Source organism: Hypanus sabinus, chromosome 4 (assembly GCF_030144855.1).
Source record: "Hypanus sabinus isolate sHypSab1 chromosome 4, sHypSab1.hap1, whole genome shotgun sequence".
NCBI classification, from domain to species: Eukaryota; Metazoa; Chordata; class Chondrichthyes; order Myliobatiformes; family Dasyatidae; genus Hypanus; species Hypanus sabinus.
Window position 1 is genome coordinate 114792931 of NC_082709.1, and position 16319 is coordinate 114809249.

At 40.7% G+C, this 16319-nt stretch overlaps 1 protein-coding gene across 7 annotated transcripts in view; it reads right to left on the bottom strand.

Annotated features, from left to right (window-relative positions):
* LOC132393124 (rho GTPase-activating protein 6-like) overlaps positions 1 to 16319 on the bottom strand; it is a 532445-nt gene that overhangs the window by 147290 nt on the left and 368836 nt on the right. Inside the window, exon 1 of one of the 7 annotated variants that reach the window (XM_059967957.1) lies at positions 13730 to 13749. The exons of the other annotated variants lie outside the window; for them this stretch is intronic. The gene's annotated coding sequence lies outside the window, so the exon portion shown is untranslated. Of the gene's footprint in view, positions 1 to 13729; positions 13750 to 16319 lie in introns of those variants that run through there. 7 annotated transcript variants of the gene reach the window in all.

Sequence of the window (16319 nt, forward strand, 5' to 3'; positions counted from 1 at the left end):
TGGTATTACAGGAAAGCTACTGGCATGGTTAGAGCACTAGCATTGGTAGGAGGTAGCAAGTGGGAAAAAAAGAATCCTTTCCTGGTTGGCTGCCAGTGACTAGTGGTGTTCCGCAGGGGTTGGTGTTGGGACCACTTCTTTTAATGCTGAATAGAAATGATTTAGAGGATGGAATCGCTTTGTTGTCAAGTTTGCAGAGGATATCAAGATTGGTGGAGGGCCAAGTAGTGTTGAGGACACAGGTAGACTGCAGGAGGACTCAGATTCAGAGAATGGACAAGAAAGGGGCAAATAAAAAATAAATAAATGTGCAGATTATATTCTAAACTGGAAAAAAAATCCAGAAATCAGAGATGCAAAGGGACTTGGGAGTGTTTGTGCAGAACACCCTAAAGGTTAACTTGTAGGGTGAGTCAGTAGTGTGGAAGGTAAATGCAACGTTAGCATTCATTTCAAGAGGACTAGGATACAAGAGCAGGAACGTAATGCTGAGGCTTTATAAGGCACTGGTGAGGCCTCACCTTGAGTATTGTGAATAATTTTGGGTTCCTCATCTAAGAAAAGATGTGCTGGCATTGGAGAGGGGTCAGAGGATGTTCACAAGGATGATACTGGGAATTAAAGGGTTATCATACAAGGAACACTTGATGGCTCTGGGTTTGTACTCACTGGAACTTAGAAGGATGAGGAGAGAATCTCATTGAAACCTTTTGAATGTTTAAAGACCTACACAGAGTAGATGAGGAAAGAATGTTTCTCATAGTGGGGGAGACTAGGACAAGAGGACACAGCCTCAGGATAGAGACGCATCCATTTAAAACTTAAATTCAGAGAATTTCTTTAGGCAAAGGGTGGTGAATTTATGGAATTTGTTACCAATGGCAGCTGTGGAGGTCAGGTCGTTGGGTGTATTTAAGGCAGAGATTGATGGGTTCTTGATTGGACACAGCATCAGCGGTTACGGGGAGAAGGCCAAGGAATGGGGCTGAGGAAGGGGAAAAAGGACCAGCCATGATTGAATGGCAGAGCAGACTCGATGGGCCAAATGGCCTAATTCTACTCCTGTGTCTTTTTGTCTTGTATCTAAAAAAGGCAGATGATTAAGGTGAGAAGGAGGAGTTTTAAAGGGGATTTGAGTGGATTTTTTTTTACATAACGAGAGCTTAATATCTGGAACACACTAGGAGCAGAAAAGTCTACAGAAAGAAGTGGAGGTAGCCCAGTCTGTCAGAGACAAAGCCCTTCCCACAATTCAGCGTACAGTACTTGTAAGGAGCACTGCCGCAAGAAAACAGTGTCTATCATTATGAACCCTGGCCATTCAGGCCACGGTCCCTACTTGTCACCATCATCAGGAAGCAGGTACAGGTCCCCTCCACCAAATTCAGGAAGTTATTATCCTTCAACCATCAAGCTCCAAAACTAGCATGGATTAACTTCTCTCACCTCAATGCTGAAATGATTCCACAACTTACAGACCTACTTTCAATGACTCTACAACTCATCTTCTCAAGATTATTTATTTGTCTGTTTTTATTTTAACCATTTGTCTTCTTTTTCGGATTGGTTATTTGCCTGTCTCTGTATGTTTGTCTCATAAATTCTATTGTAAGTCTTTATTTTCCTGTCAATGCCTGCAAGAAAATGAATCCCAAGTTAGTACTGCATATAATGACATACACAGCACGTACTTTGATAGCAAATTGACTTGGACTTTTAACTTTGAAGAGGGGTGATGGAATCAGATGCAATCATCATGTTTAAGAAACATTTAGACAGGCTCTTTATAGAGGTAATCCTACCGAATGATGCAGAATAATCCAGGCAAATGGGATACAGTAGATGGGCAAAAAAGATCAGTGTGGGGATGATGAGCCATGCTGTACATTAGAACTGGAATGATGCTCTGGCAATGACAACTGCTGGAAGCAAATACATTAAATATTTTGGCATTCTTTCACATAAAGCATACCATACTCCCAAGCGTGAAAGGATGCAACTTGCTCAGTCTGAAGCTTTGCAAATTTTCCTCCTGCTTCCTTCCTTGCTTTTGTTACCACTCACTTTGAGTAAGCTTTCAATGTTCTCCTTTTGACTACTGTTACCCTCTGTCTAATTACTTCTGATAAGTCCCTGGGATATCTCCTCAATGTTAAGTGCAGCATAATCCCAAGTTGCTATAACATCCCAGTACTACCAAAAGAGTGGGGGGGGGGGGGAGGCAAGTGGCAGATTTTTAAGACTAGAACTGAGCATGGGAAAATAAAATCCCTAGATGCTAGAAATGTGAAATAAAAACAGAAAATCCTGAGTGTCAAGCAGCATCTGCTGAGAGCAACATTAACATTTCAGGACAATGACCTTCCACCAGACACCAACTAACCTATTACAACCTAAACTTTGTGATTTTGTTACGGACAAAATCTTGATGATATAAGAATCTGTTCAAACTTTAGTTTATTGCTTTATAAACATAATCCATGCTGAAAATGACAACTGTCTGTTATCTTCACCAGATGTTCACACCAGAATTGCTTTTAATTCCCAGAATTGGAATGATGTAATGCATACTCTGTCCAAGTACTTACACCATAACTTGACATACCATGTTGTAAGAATATTGTTTTAAAAACAGCTTTAAGAGAATATTTAGTTTATTTTCTTCCATTTTAAGAAATGAAACAAGTAATGCTTTAGCTCAGTGGCAGTTTTCCAAAAGATACAGGGTTAAACTCCAATTTCAGATAATGAACAAAGCTCCCAATTTGAATTCTGTGTAGACTACAAAGCACAGTACTCACAGCAGGTGATACCCCATTTCACCTCATGTGCACATCCTGGGGTCTCTAAAAACTTCCCAATGAAAAGACCAATCTGTATCTGCATCTGTAGTTGTGAACATCCCATGATTTGGGACATTAAAAAGGACAGGTGTGTAAAAATCGGCCTGTAGGATCATTGGGGACCCGAGTCACCCCAACCACAATCTATTCCAGCTACTAGCTTCCGGTAAAGGATACCGCAGCATAAAGCCAGGATCAACATGCTCCGGGACAGCTGCTTCCCACCAGGCTAATTAACACACTAATTTGAGTGCACTTCTATGTTACACTGGTTGCTCTATTTATTATAAATTACTAGGATTGCACATTTAGACAGAGACGTAACAAAGATTTTTGCTCCTCATGTATGCAAAGGATGTAAGAAATAAGGTCAATTCAATTCAATCATCCCAAGATCTGGTGTGTGACCACGGAAGCTGTGACCAAACAGATCCTTAATCAGCCTAATAAAAATACAAAATGCCGGCAGAACTCAGCAGGCCAGACAGCATCTATGGGAGGAGGTAGTGACGACGTTTCAGGCTGAAACCCTTCATCAGGAGTGAAGTAACATAGGATGGTTGAGGGGGGATAAGAAGTGGGGGGAGGGATAAAGTAGAGAGCTGGGAAGTGATAGGCTGAAGGGAAATGGGCTAAGTGGAAGGTGGAGAATGATGGGAAATAAAAGAAAAAGAAAGGTAGGGCTGGGGGGAGATTATAGTGAGGGGAAAAAAAGAGAAAGAGAACCAGACTAAAATAATAGATAGGGATGGGGGTAAGGGAGGGGGCAGGGGCGACTGCATCGGCACTGCTTCCTGCACGCAGGCTGAGCTCGTCGACTTCATTAACTTCATCTCCAACTTTCACCCCGCCCTCAAATTCACCTGGTCTATTTCAAACACCTCCCTCCCCTTTCTAGATCTTTCTGTTTCTATCTCTGGAGACAGTCTATCCACCGACATCTACTACAAACCTACTAACTCCCACAGCTACCTAGACTATTCCTCCTCCCACTGTCTCCTGCAAAAATGCTATCCCTTTCTCTCAATTCCTCAGCCTCCGCCACATCTGTCTCAGGATGAGGCCTTTCATTCTAGGACAAAGGAGATGTCTTCCGTTTTTAAAGAAAGGGGCTTCCCTTCGTCCACTATCAACTCTGCCCTCCATCGCGTCTCCCATATTTCACGCACCTCTGCCCTCACCCCATCCCCCCGCCTGCCCACCAGGGAAGGAGTCCCCCTGGTCCTCACCTATCACCCTACTAGCCTACAGATCCAACGTATAATCCTCTGTAACTTCTGCCACCTCCTGCGTGATCCCACCACCAACCACATCATCCCCTCCCCCCCACTCTCGGCTTTCCACAGGGATCACTCCCTACGCGACTCCCGTGTCCGTTCATTCCCCCCCATCCCTCCCCACTGACCTCCCTCCAGGCACTCATCCCTGCAAACGGAAGAAGTGCTACACCTGCCCCCACACTCCTTCCCTCACCACCATCCCAGGCCCCAGACAGTCCTTTCAGGTGAGGCACCACTTCACCTGCGAGTCAACTGGGGTGATATATTGTATCCGGTGCTCCCGATGTGGCCATTTATACATTGGGGAGACCTGCTGCAGACTGAGGGGGCCGTTTCGCCAAACACCAACGCTCAGTCCTCCAGCAGTGGCGGGATCTCCCTGTGGCCACACACTTCAATTCCACAGACCACTCCCACTCCAACATGTCTGTCCATGGCCTCCTCTACAGTCAAGATGAGGCCACACGCAGGTCGATGGAGTAATACCTTATCTCCCGCCTAGGTAGCCTCCTACCTGCCGGCATGAACATCCAACTCACAGACCTCCGTTGATACCCCTGCCCCTTACCCCCAACCCTATCTATTATTTTAGTCTGGTTCTCTTTCTCTTTTCCCCCCCTCACTATAATCTCCCCCCAGTCCTACCTTTCTTTCTCTTTTATTTCCCATCATTCTCCACCTTCCACCTAGCCCATTTCCCTTCAGCCTATCACTTCCCAGCTCTCTACTTCATCCCTCCCCCCACTTCTTCTCCCCTCTCCACCATCCTATGTTATCTCACTCCTGATGAAAGGTTTCAGCCCGAAAAGTTGTTATTACCTCCTCCCATAGATGCTGTCGGGCCTGCTGAGTTCTGCCAGCATTTTGTGTTTTTATTTATTTCCAGCATCTGCGGATTCACTCGTGTTGACTTAATCAGCCTGTCGGCTTTCTCACTGCATCCCAATGGCAGAGCAGGAAGATATGAAGAATAAAATAAAGTTCATGAAGTATGTATTTGGCAGCTCACGTCAGAAGCTTCATGTCATACAGTACTCAGCTGTCACATGGTGCAAATCCAGATAAAGTTCTGAGCTTTATATCATTACAACCAATATTTCCAATGTACATAATATCCTACTTCATATTTATAAGGTGGGGCTTTTATTGATTTGATGTTAAAACCCTAATCAATTGGTTTACAAACTTCCAAACACATGAAAATAAACTTAAGTCAGAATTCTATTAACCTATCGAGGAAACAGAAATCTTTGATAAATGCCAGCACTATTGCGTTCTTAAGTTGACTGCTCACCAACAGAAAATGGTTGTTATAAAAATTGAGTGAAAAATTGGACACAACACGTGATTTTGAAAGTATCATTGGTGATAAGGGTTCCAAATTTAGTTAAGAGTGAGAAATTCTGCAATCATTGAAATGTTCAGTACAGAAGGATGCTTGTCAACAGCGTAGCTGTTAGAGGTTAAGTTTTGTCTCTGTATGAGCTTATCATCCCAGTGACGTCAAGAAATTCACTCCTAGCAGGGTTTCGATGGACAGATATGTTCAATACCAGAATACTAAATTATAAATACGAAGAATTACAGCAACATTAACTCAGGATTATTAATGTATTCAAGGCCGCATGCTTTTCCAGTTTTTAAACTTGATGAAACAAGGCTCTTTCTTTAAGCAAGAAAATTGGCAACAGGATTTATTCAAGTGTAGTCAATGGCTTCAAGGCGCGTGAAGACAGATGAATTCTTTTGTGCAAATGTCCTGAGTGAATTCTTAACGACAAACCCTTTTTGGTGCTAAATGCCCACATAAAGAGTAAAAACAAGATATGTTTGCTAGTAGTTTGATATTCCATTACAATGGCCTGGGTGATACATGTTAACTTTGAGCATCGGCTACAAGGTAGAGTGAGGAATTCCTTGCAAGAAAGAACTTCCCGATGAGTTTTACTTGCATTGGATAAATGTGTCAAGTCACATGTCAAATTTATTGTGTTTTAGTGATCCTCATGTTTCCGTAAAATGGGCTTGTACACGCTGGAATTGAGGAGATTGAGAGGGGATCTGATTGAAACGTTTAAGATAATTAAAGGATTTGATAGGATTGAGGCAGGAAATATGTTCCAGATGTTGGGAGAGTCCAGTACCAGAGGGCATGGATTGAGAATAAGTTATTTAAAACAGAGTTGAGGAAGAGCTTCTTCTCCCAGAGAGTTGTGGAGGTGTGGAATGCACTGCCTCGGAAGACGGTGAAGGCCAATTCTCTGGATGCTTTCAAGAAAGAGCTAGATAGATATCTGATGGATAGGGGAATCAAGGGATATGGGAACAAGGCAGGGACTGGGTATTGATAGTGAATGATCAGCCATGATCTCAGAATGGCGGTGCAGACTCGAGGGGCCGAATGGTCTACTTCTGCACCTATTGTCTATTGTCTAAATGCCCTCTGATACAATGTCAACACTATAAACATGGATCAGGGACATCAGATTTTACATCGGATGCTCCTATGGACAGACTTTGGTGTAACTTTCAAAGGCTGCGAGCAGAGAACCCAACACAGATTTGGAAGCAGTAGAACATATTGACTGCACACCAGGGAGGAAGGTCAGACCTTTAGCTTCGAATGCCTTTTGGCACAAATTTCAATTTGAGATCAAAGCTATCAAAAAATCCCCACCATCAATAATGAGCCTATAGACAGTCTTTGTTTGCTTGACTAATGGCTGTCTGTCAACCGTAGACAAAAGTAATAGCAGAACACAAAAGCACACAGTCAAAAAAAAATCAAGCTATTGTTTCTACTTGTGTTAATTTGGGTGTTATTTTCTCTATTGTTTACTAGTTCCCTTACAATATTGCCTTCTTCCTATAAATTGATCCACATCAAAAATTTCTGAACAATGCAGAAAACTAAATGTTGGATGAAATGTTAGGATAATTATAACATACTGCTAGAATAGTATTACCAATTTTCACTATTCCCTGTCAATGAATGCAGGATACAGACAGAAGTCTTTACTATACCTACAACCACAAACAGATAAATGATATGGGCATTGCATATGCATCAAAATTTGAGATTAGCAAATGCATTTCTTGATGTAGATTACTAGATTTTTTTCCATAACAATGCCAAAACTACACGTTGAAAATTAAACCCATATCCTTAAGGCACAGGACTGAAAACAGCAAAAACATGAACATTAGTCGATTACTCTAAGTAACTTATCTCCAACATAAGTAACCGTTCACATTTTGTGAGGTAAGTGGGGGTAGTAGGGAGAGAAATTAATTAGAATTTTAAAATAGTGAGCTAGAGGTATCACACAAAAAGGAGGAATATGTAATCATACTTGGAATTATAAAATCTCACCAATTTTAATTACCAACCAGAAAGTCCTCTTGGCCATTCATATAGCCACAAGCCTCATTATTTCCTAGCAGATTGGTTGGGACTTTGAATCCTGAGTATTTACGCAGAATGTCACAGCACATACATTATATTAAGACCAATCTGATAGAGATAGCAAATCATACAACATACAGGGAGTATAGGGTGATTTTTCCTTAATAATCAAAAAACTGATGCATAACCACCAGTATTAAAGGAAGCAGATGATTGGTTGGTCTGTTTCCAGCAGAAATTTGGATGAAAAGACAGAATGCAGACATTATGAGCAGACATTCACAAGTCAAGACCAAATGAGATGGGACTGTACAGTAGTTATACCTGGGGAACAATGAGGCCGAACAATGGGAGAAACTTCGCTCAAAGTATTTTGACATTGGTACAATGGAAGCAGCAATCAAAGCTTTATCCATGTGCTGCTCAGGGTCTAGAAGAGGGGGCAAGCATGTACACAGACTGCCATGACTGCAGTCATAGGGTTACTCCAAATTAGAGACAGCCCATGAGGACATCTCAGCAAGATCCGACATAAACTACTGTAAGAAAAATTTGGTCTGGCCTCAGACACAACTTATATCAATTGCAGGTTTTGGTGAAAAACCGTCCCCAACAGTTTGAGGAAAAGCATGAGGAGCCATGTGTCTTCACTGAGAACAATCACTTTTATAATATATGATCTTTAGGGAGATGACAATACATAATTGTCATCCATTTTGGTTACTTTAAATTTAAAATTAGTGAAATGAAATGTGATCAAAATTCACATGCCCTTAATATTCAGCCTCATACAGAGATCAGTCCAAACTGAGAAGAGTCAACAAAGGAGACAGTCATATTAGATCAATGCCATATTCACAACCTCATTTCAATTATATAGGACCCTGGTGAAGTTTACCTGGAAAATTGTACACAAGTCTGGTCCCTACTCATACACTGAGTGCAATTGAGGGAGTACAGCAAAGATTCACCACATTGATTCCCTGGATGGCAATGCTGTCACGGGGAAAGGTTAAACAAACTGGGCTCACATTTTCTCAAGTTTGGATCACTGAGACAAACTCCTACAAGGCTTGACATTGTGGATGCAGGCTATCTAGAATCAAAAATCGTAGTCTCAAAATAAACTGTCAGTCATACAGAGCAAGGTGAAAAGTTTCTTCACGCAATAGGCAAGGAATCTTAGGAATTCTCTGCTTGAGGAGACCGTGGAAGCTCAATCACTAAGGAATTGAGGGATGCGGATAGGTCTGAGGAAGTTGCATTGACCTAGAACATCACCCATGATCTTACTGAAAGGCAGAACAAGCATGGGAACCAAATGGCTTACTCCTGATTCTATTTCTCTGTTTCGCAAATTCCAGTGACTGAATACATCCCTGGGGAAATGATGATGACCTGATGTGCTTTGCTGAATTTGGAAGTAAGAGCAGAAGAAAGGTTTCCAAAGTGAGGTGAGCTTAAACTTGCTAGAGGTTCAGGTTTAGAAGATAAGCTTCGTGTTGCAACACTGCTAGGTAGGTTAGAAGTGCAAGTGAGTCAGACCATTTGATTTCTACATAAGCAACTGCAGAGAACAATTAAGTGTGAATATTCCTGAAGTCCAGCAGTTGTGGAAGCTTTGACACAGAACACAACAGAAGACAGGAGTCAAAGAGTGATCCCTTCAAAAAGAGAATAGTTGTCATTGAGATGAACACAGGGACGATCAGTAGACTTATGCCAACAGAAGAGGATTTGGATTTCAATTAATTAAACTTACACATTTATAAATGCCATCAAATTCATAACAAAGACAAAAACAGTACAGTTAATATTAATGAGTGTGACACGCAGTCTGAGAAGAATTTTGATTAAACTTAAGTCATTTAAATGTATTTTTATATTTTTAAATGTATAACTAGAGACAAGGACTTTGCAAAAGCACATGCGCTACATATTCATAGCAACAATTCGAAGGGGAAATGTTATGAAAGTTTCTCCAAATGCTAAATCAGCATTTAAAAACAAAGCGAATTCCAATGAAATTTACTTAGTCACATTTGCTCAGTCCCAGCAAGATGTCTGTGTGGTAAGCACTTTTTTTTCCAGTGGGCATTACCAGTTTGTGGTCTTATCTAGTACAAAGGTGGCAACACTATTGTTGGTAGGTTCAATTTTTAGCTCTCTGCGTTGCCCACCAACACACAGAAGAGGTGAAATCTCTCAAAATAGCGCATTCTATTTCTAAACAGGAAACAGATATCTCAAGAGACCATCAACTATTAGATTGGGTTTATACAAACATCCGTGAACACTACAAGGCTGCCCCTTCCCTCACTTCGGATACACAGACTACATATCCATTTTGCTGATCCTTGCATACAGGTTAAAATGGTCAAACCAGTTTACAGGGAGATCAGGACCTGGCCAGAAGCCACTACTTCATCCCTGAAGGACAGTTTCAAAAGCCAGACTGGAGCACATTGAAGGAGGCAGCTACCTAAGATTATCATGTCAACACTGATGAATACACAACATCAGAGACTAGCTACATAGGAAAATGCACTGAGGACTTTTATGATTAAACACTATGCTGCCGGGTAAACCTGAAACCACGGCCTACCGCACAGGTTCATGCACGGCTTACGTATCAGGATGCTGCCTACAGATTGGAGGACAGGACGACGCTAAAGTCAGCAAAGTCTGCACTCTCCCATGCCATCAGAAAGGCACAAACATCTTTGTGACACCAGGGTCACGCGGCATTTGTGGCAAGATACATAAACCATAACCGAATGCAGGTCCACTCTGCGCGTTAACACAACTGCGACACCTCCCATCCTGATGTGAATGCTTGATATGAGGAGATGCGGCCGCCTTCATTCTAACAACTTTCTACAGAAGCACCAACAAGAGTGTCCTGTCGGGCTACTTCATTATGTGGTACGGAAACTGCAAGGCATCAGACTGCAAGACCCTACAGAGGATCACCAGCCAGGGTCTCCCTCCACCCACTGGTGACATTTACAGGCAGCGTTGCAAAGGGCCCAAAGCAATGCTGAGGATCCCTACCACCCATCCCCCAATCTCTCCAACCCAATACTGTTAAGGAGGTGGTACAGGACTGCCAGACTGGGTAACAGCTCCTTCTCTCAGTCCAAGACACCAATACCCTGTCGCCACCAGGATCTCATCACAATGATGGCAAGCTGTTTACTGTTTATCTGTGCTGCACACAACATGCATTTTGTATTACATTTTATTAACTTATCTGCGGTAATAGCTTGCTTAGTGTGCTGTGTGTGACATATGTTGTGTGGGTGCACCGTGGTCCAGAGGAACTTAGTCTCATTTGGTTGCATATATGTTACACTTGAACTGCTGACTAAGGCATGCTGATCAAGATCAAGTTTACTGTCATTTAACAACACATATGTACATCACGAAATGAAACAACATTCCTCTGGATCACAGTGCACAACACAGTTCATATAACTCACACACAACACAAAGTAATATTACCACAAATAAATTAACAAATAATGAGGAGCTCTTCTGTCACAAGTTAAAAAGTAAACGGTATAATGCAACTGGTTCTTCATACGTGATGAGACCTGGGCGGAGGCACAGAGTTCAGCAGTCTCGCAGCCCGGGGAAAGAAGCTGTTTTCCATCCTGACAGTCCTTGTTCTAATACGAAACCTCCTGCCTGATGGTCGGGGTTCAAAGAGATTGTTGGACAGATGGAGGGATCATTGACAATGCTAAGGGCATGCCTACACAGAACTCCTGGTAAGTATCTTGGATAGGTGGAAGGGAGATCCCAATGATCTTCTCAGCAGTCCTCACAATCCTTTGTAGGGTCTTATGGTAAGATGCCTTTTAATTCACATATCAGACAGTGAAGCAGCTGATAAGGACACTCTCAACGGTGCTCCTGAAAACTTACTTAGAATGGTAAGTGGGGTGGGAAGCTTCACCTGCACCAGGATTGGAGATTGACCACAGAAGTTTCTAATGCTGCATCAAGCATCACATGCATGCAACGTATCATAAAGCACCAAATCAGTGTCATCCACGACCCTCTCCGCAGATATTGGCAAAGGTTTGATAAAGCTACACTGTCTCCTTCAATGATATCACTATGCCCAGCAGTTATCAGATTAAAAAGTCATTGTGTAGGAGTGAGTGAATTAATTAATCGTGAACCATTTCCAAAGATAGTCAGAGATCAAAGTGCAACTGTAGATAAAGAAAAGTTATATTTGTTAAATAGAGTCACAATCAAGTCTGAGCTATCCAAAAGAAATAAGAAACTGTGTTATCAGGTTTTATAACCTCCACTGGAGATTTTGCTGCAACTTCCAAAACTAAAGTTGACATTTTAAACCTCAGTCAACTGTAAAAGATGGCAGATATCCATCAAAGTTTACAGAATTCATGACACTATAATCCAGTGAATTTAAATTATTATCCTTGACCTAGTGTTAAGAATGCAGCCAATTCTCACAAAATACAATATTTTTTGGAAGCAAACAGTAAGTAATAAACCCACGACCAAACTCCCACAAATCACCATAACATTTTGGCAATTTTTCTTTCTAAGTTCACATACAATCAGTGGAATAGAATAATTGTCTAATACAATAACCTACAGACAAGGTGTAAAGGATTTCATTTTCATGAAACGGTATTTGCAAGGATATGAAGCAGTATAGTGAATAGATATTTCACAGTGAACAACTGCATACTGACAAAGCTGTCACATCGAAAGAGTCTGGTTAAATTATTGCTGTGTATTTGCTTATAAACTGGGTGACCATTACCAGCACTCCTGTGCTTCTCATTTTCTTTAAGTGAAGGACATTAAGTCATTTGAAGGAACTCGCCATCACTTTCCAGACCTGTATTTCAACGGAGCCGTTACTGCGCATACCCTGGACACTGACTCCATGCAGGATACAGTTACCCACAAGAAGTCTACAAGACTCTAAACGTCAGGCTTGGTTTCACACCAGCCTCAAGTTTATTACTCAAACTTGACTTTAACTTCAATGTAGCTGCCAGGTATCAAGTTTCATCACTGGGCACAACCCCACCCCCCCACCCCCCGCCCATCTGTCTTCAATAGGCAATTTAAATGATTTGGCATGGACTAGATGGGCCAAAGGGCCTGTTTCTGTGCTGTACAGTTCAGTGACTCAATGACTCTAACCTCTCACATATGAACTTTTACCCTTCATTCTAGGCTTGATAATCCCAACGTAGTTCTCCTAACTGGCTTTGTTTCATCTCCTTTCTATAAACTTCTGGCTATATTCTAAACTACTTCCCCCAACATCCCAGTGTGGGTACTTAAACTGGTTCCCAACTTTAAAATTCTCTCTCTTGCTGTTAAATGATGGTTCCACACTTCCACAACCCTAAAAGTCTTGTAACATCCTAAATCTGCTTGTCAAATTCTTCCCTCCTATTTAGCCTGAGTTTAACAGCTCCACCTTTGGTTCCTGTACCTTCTGCCTTAATTTCTATGCATTTTTTTTAACAAAACTTTCTGTCTTTAAGATGCTGTCTGAAAATACCTACAGCATTGATGAAGAACAAGAAACTGCAGCACTTGGTCAACCTAGTTTGATGGACTAAAAGCTTTCACAGATATGTAAAAAAGAAAAGTCAGCAAAAGGTGATGTGGGTCCCTTATAGATTGCAACAGAGGAAAGAAACCATGGAGTCTAACAGAAAGGCAGAGAAATTTGATGTCAGCCTTCACAAAGCAAACCACAAAATCACTCAAAGATAACGGGGACAGCAGGTTTATGAATCAGAAGTCAGCATTATTTACAAAATCTAAAAATAATTACCTGCTTCTGAGAGCTGCATTCCAAGAGTTTGAAAGTAGCAGCATTGGAAATAATGAATGCACTGGTTGTCAACAAGGAAAAATCCATAAACTTCTGAACAATACTCATATAGTGAGAATATATTTACTATCATCTAATATTTAAGAATGAAGGAAGAGAAAATGCAATACAAAAAATCTGACATTAGTTGCAGAGAAAACATTACAATTAATTATAAGTGGTCACAAACCTCCTAGCACGCTACAGGGATCAGCATAGCACTCCAACGTTTCATCACATGTCTGAACATTTTGTATAAGGTGGGGCAAGTGTTACATTATCAATTATGCATATAGAACAAAACTGAATGACAAAGTACCCTTTAAGAATGATGCAGAGAGGCTTCAAGAGAACATGGACAAGTTGAGAGAGTGGGTACCATAGCCAGTGGCACCTAATGTGGAAAAATAGAAAAGCAGGCATTTAGAAATAAAATTAAAAGGTCAAGAAATGTTATAATCTGAGGGATCTGTACGAATTGAGAGATATAGAAATTTAAAATGACTTTATCATGATAGAAACTGGGTAAAGAATAAAGAAACCTTACAGCCTATGTTCCCTCTAAGCTGTGTGCACGCACACGTTTTCAACCAGCGCACAAAGGAAATTAAAGTGTGCACGAAATGTAGTTGTTCACTGTGAAATATCTATTCACTGTACTGCTTCATATCCTTGCAAATATTGTTTCGTGAAAATGAAATCCTAAATGTTACCTAAAATAATGTAGTAATTAATAATTATACTTATTGAAAATAATCTTTTAGTTAGATGCTTCTGATAACTAGTCAGTCAGTTTTTCAAATACCACAATGCACGTCACTAATTTACGACACTTCACCCTTCTTGTTCCGGTTTGTATAGCTGCATCATGGCGGCAGCTATCTTTGGCGGACAGTGTTCATATCGTAAAGTTTGCAATGATCTGTTTCAAATCCTGTAGATAGCTTACCAAGTTTTTATAGAAAAAATATTGATTCACAATGTCGAATTCAAAAGAAACGAAGGGTGTGAAGCGCAAAAGAACTGCAAATTTGAAAGCTCACGAGGTCATGAACATTCAGCTATGAGAAGTATTTAAGTATGATTCAGAAACTAGAATTACCTGTTTGTATTGTCATGATGCGAAAGTTGCTGGAGAATTTGCTCGTGGAAAGAAGTGGGATGATATTTGGAAACTTGACTTTTTGCAGCATCATCTGGCAAGTAAATCACCTTTAGGTGGTGTACAAAAGCCCAGGCAACAGAACCCATTATTACCTGTTACAGGAGTGCGACGCATGTTACGGCTGAGTGCAGATGAGCAAGAGCGAAAACAACCAAATACAGACGAGATCAAAGAATGGGTAAATGCCAAAGACGAGAGAGAAAAAATAACTGAGTGACTTAAATATGTATGTTATTTTGTTATTCTGTGCAGTTTTATGTCAAATATTTTGTAAACCTATATGAACTGTGCCATGTGTGCATTCAGTGTTCACATACTTTAGTCACAGGAAAAAGAATTTGCACAACGTAAGATTTTTGCGCACACTGACTACTAAAAATTAGAGGGAACATTGCTTATGGCACAGGGATATTGTGCACAGGTATGATAAGCTTTATATTTAAGAAGGTACTTACAAAGGAGAAAGTAGGGAGGGGGAAGGGGGAGAGGCAAATCACCCCACAAGAAGTTAGCAAATGGACTGGGCCTATATTCGCTAAAATGTTGAAAACTGAGAAGTGATACCATCAAAACATACAACATTCTTTAAAGAATAGATGCAAGCCTGATGCTTGCCTGGATGAAATGTCTGAAGAACAGGGACAGAAGGGTGAAGATAAGGAATTTCCTTTTCACAATTAAAGATATAAAAAAGTTTCTTCATATAGAGCAGTGTTTCCCAAACTTTTTTAGCCCAACACCCTCCTAAAGACTTTCATATTGCCACCACTCCCCTAAAGCACCTTCATACTTGCCAATGTCCCTCTTAGGCACAATATACTTTCCAGCGCCCCCTAGTGTTATATGATAACATGAAAAAATGAATCAGCTTTAAATTTTTATTTGTCTTTAAACCTAGCTTACACAGTACCTGGGTACTGTACTGCAGTTTCAATATCAATGTGATCCTTGAGTTTGATGGTTTTTAGCAAGAGTTGAAATATCTGGTTCAAGTTGTGCCAACAAAAGCTTTAAGACCTCACGATTAACAACGTCCAAGCATTTTCTGTTTTTGTGAGTATGTGGTTCACTGCACTGAAGCCTCTTTCAGCAAGGTAGGAGGATGGAAATGCAAGGAAGAGCAATTTCGTTCTTCTCCAAAGACCAGGAAACTTAGGATGACAATGTAGACACATACCACAAAAGATGACATCTTTGAAAAGCATTTCTGCTTCTTCATCATTATAAATTTCAATAATTTCTTCTTGCAGGCTCTCTTCCTGTTCTTCCACCTCGCAAAGAAGTGGCTTAATATTAGCCAGTCTGGAATTTCTTGAATTGATTCTGAAAATCCTTCTTCAGTGACTGCAGTTATAAGTAGTACTCTTGCAAATCAACATCTGTGAAAGAGAAATACCGTACTTTCCATGCAGGGAAACTGTGAGAACATTCTTCTCCAAATGTTTTACTTATCTATCTCCAATTTTCAGATAAAATTTGACACTGTACTTTTTGCCTGGATTAAATTGAAATTCTCACCCTGCAGTTTCATATTTATAATGTTAAATTTGTCATACAGTCTGGCTAGAAGTTCAATCTTGTTGCCCAAGCTTTTGTCAACTTTGAACAAAAATTCAACCACAGTGTCAAAAAGATCACACAATTCAGTGTGAAGAAGGAAGGTTTCAAACTCATCATTATCATGGCATAACTGATAAAGTATTCTGCTATTTAATGGGTGAGCTTTAATTTTGTTGATAGCAGA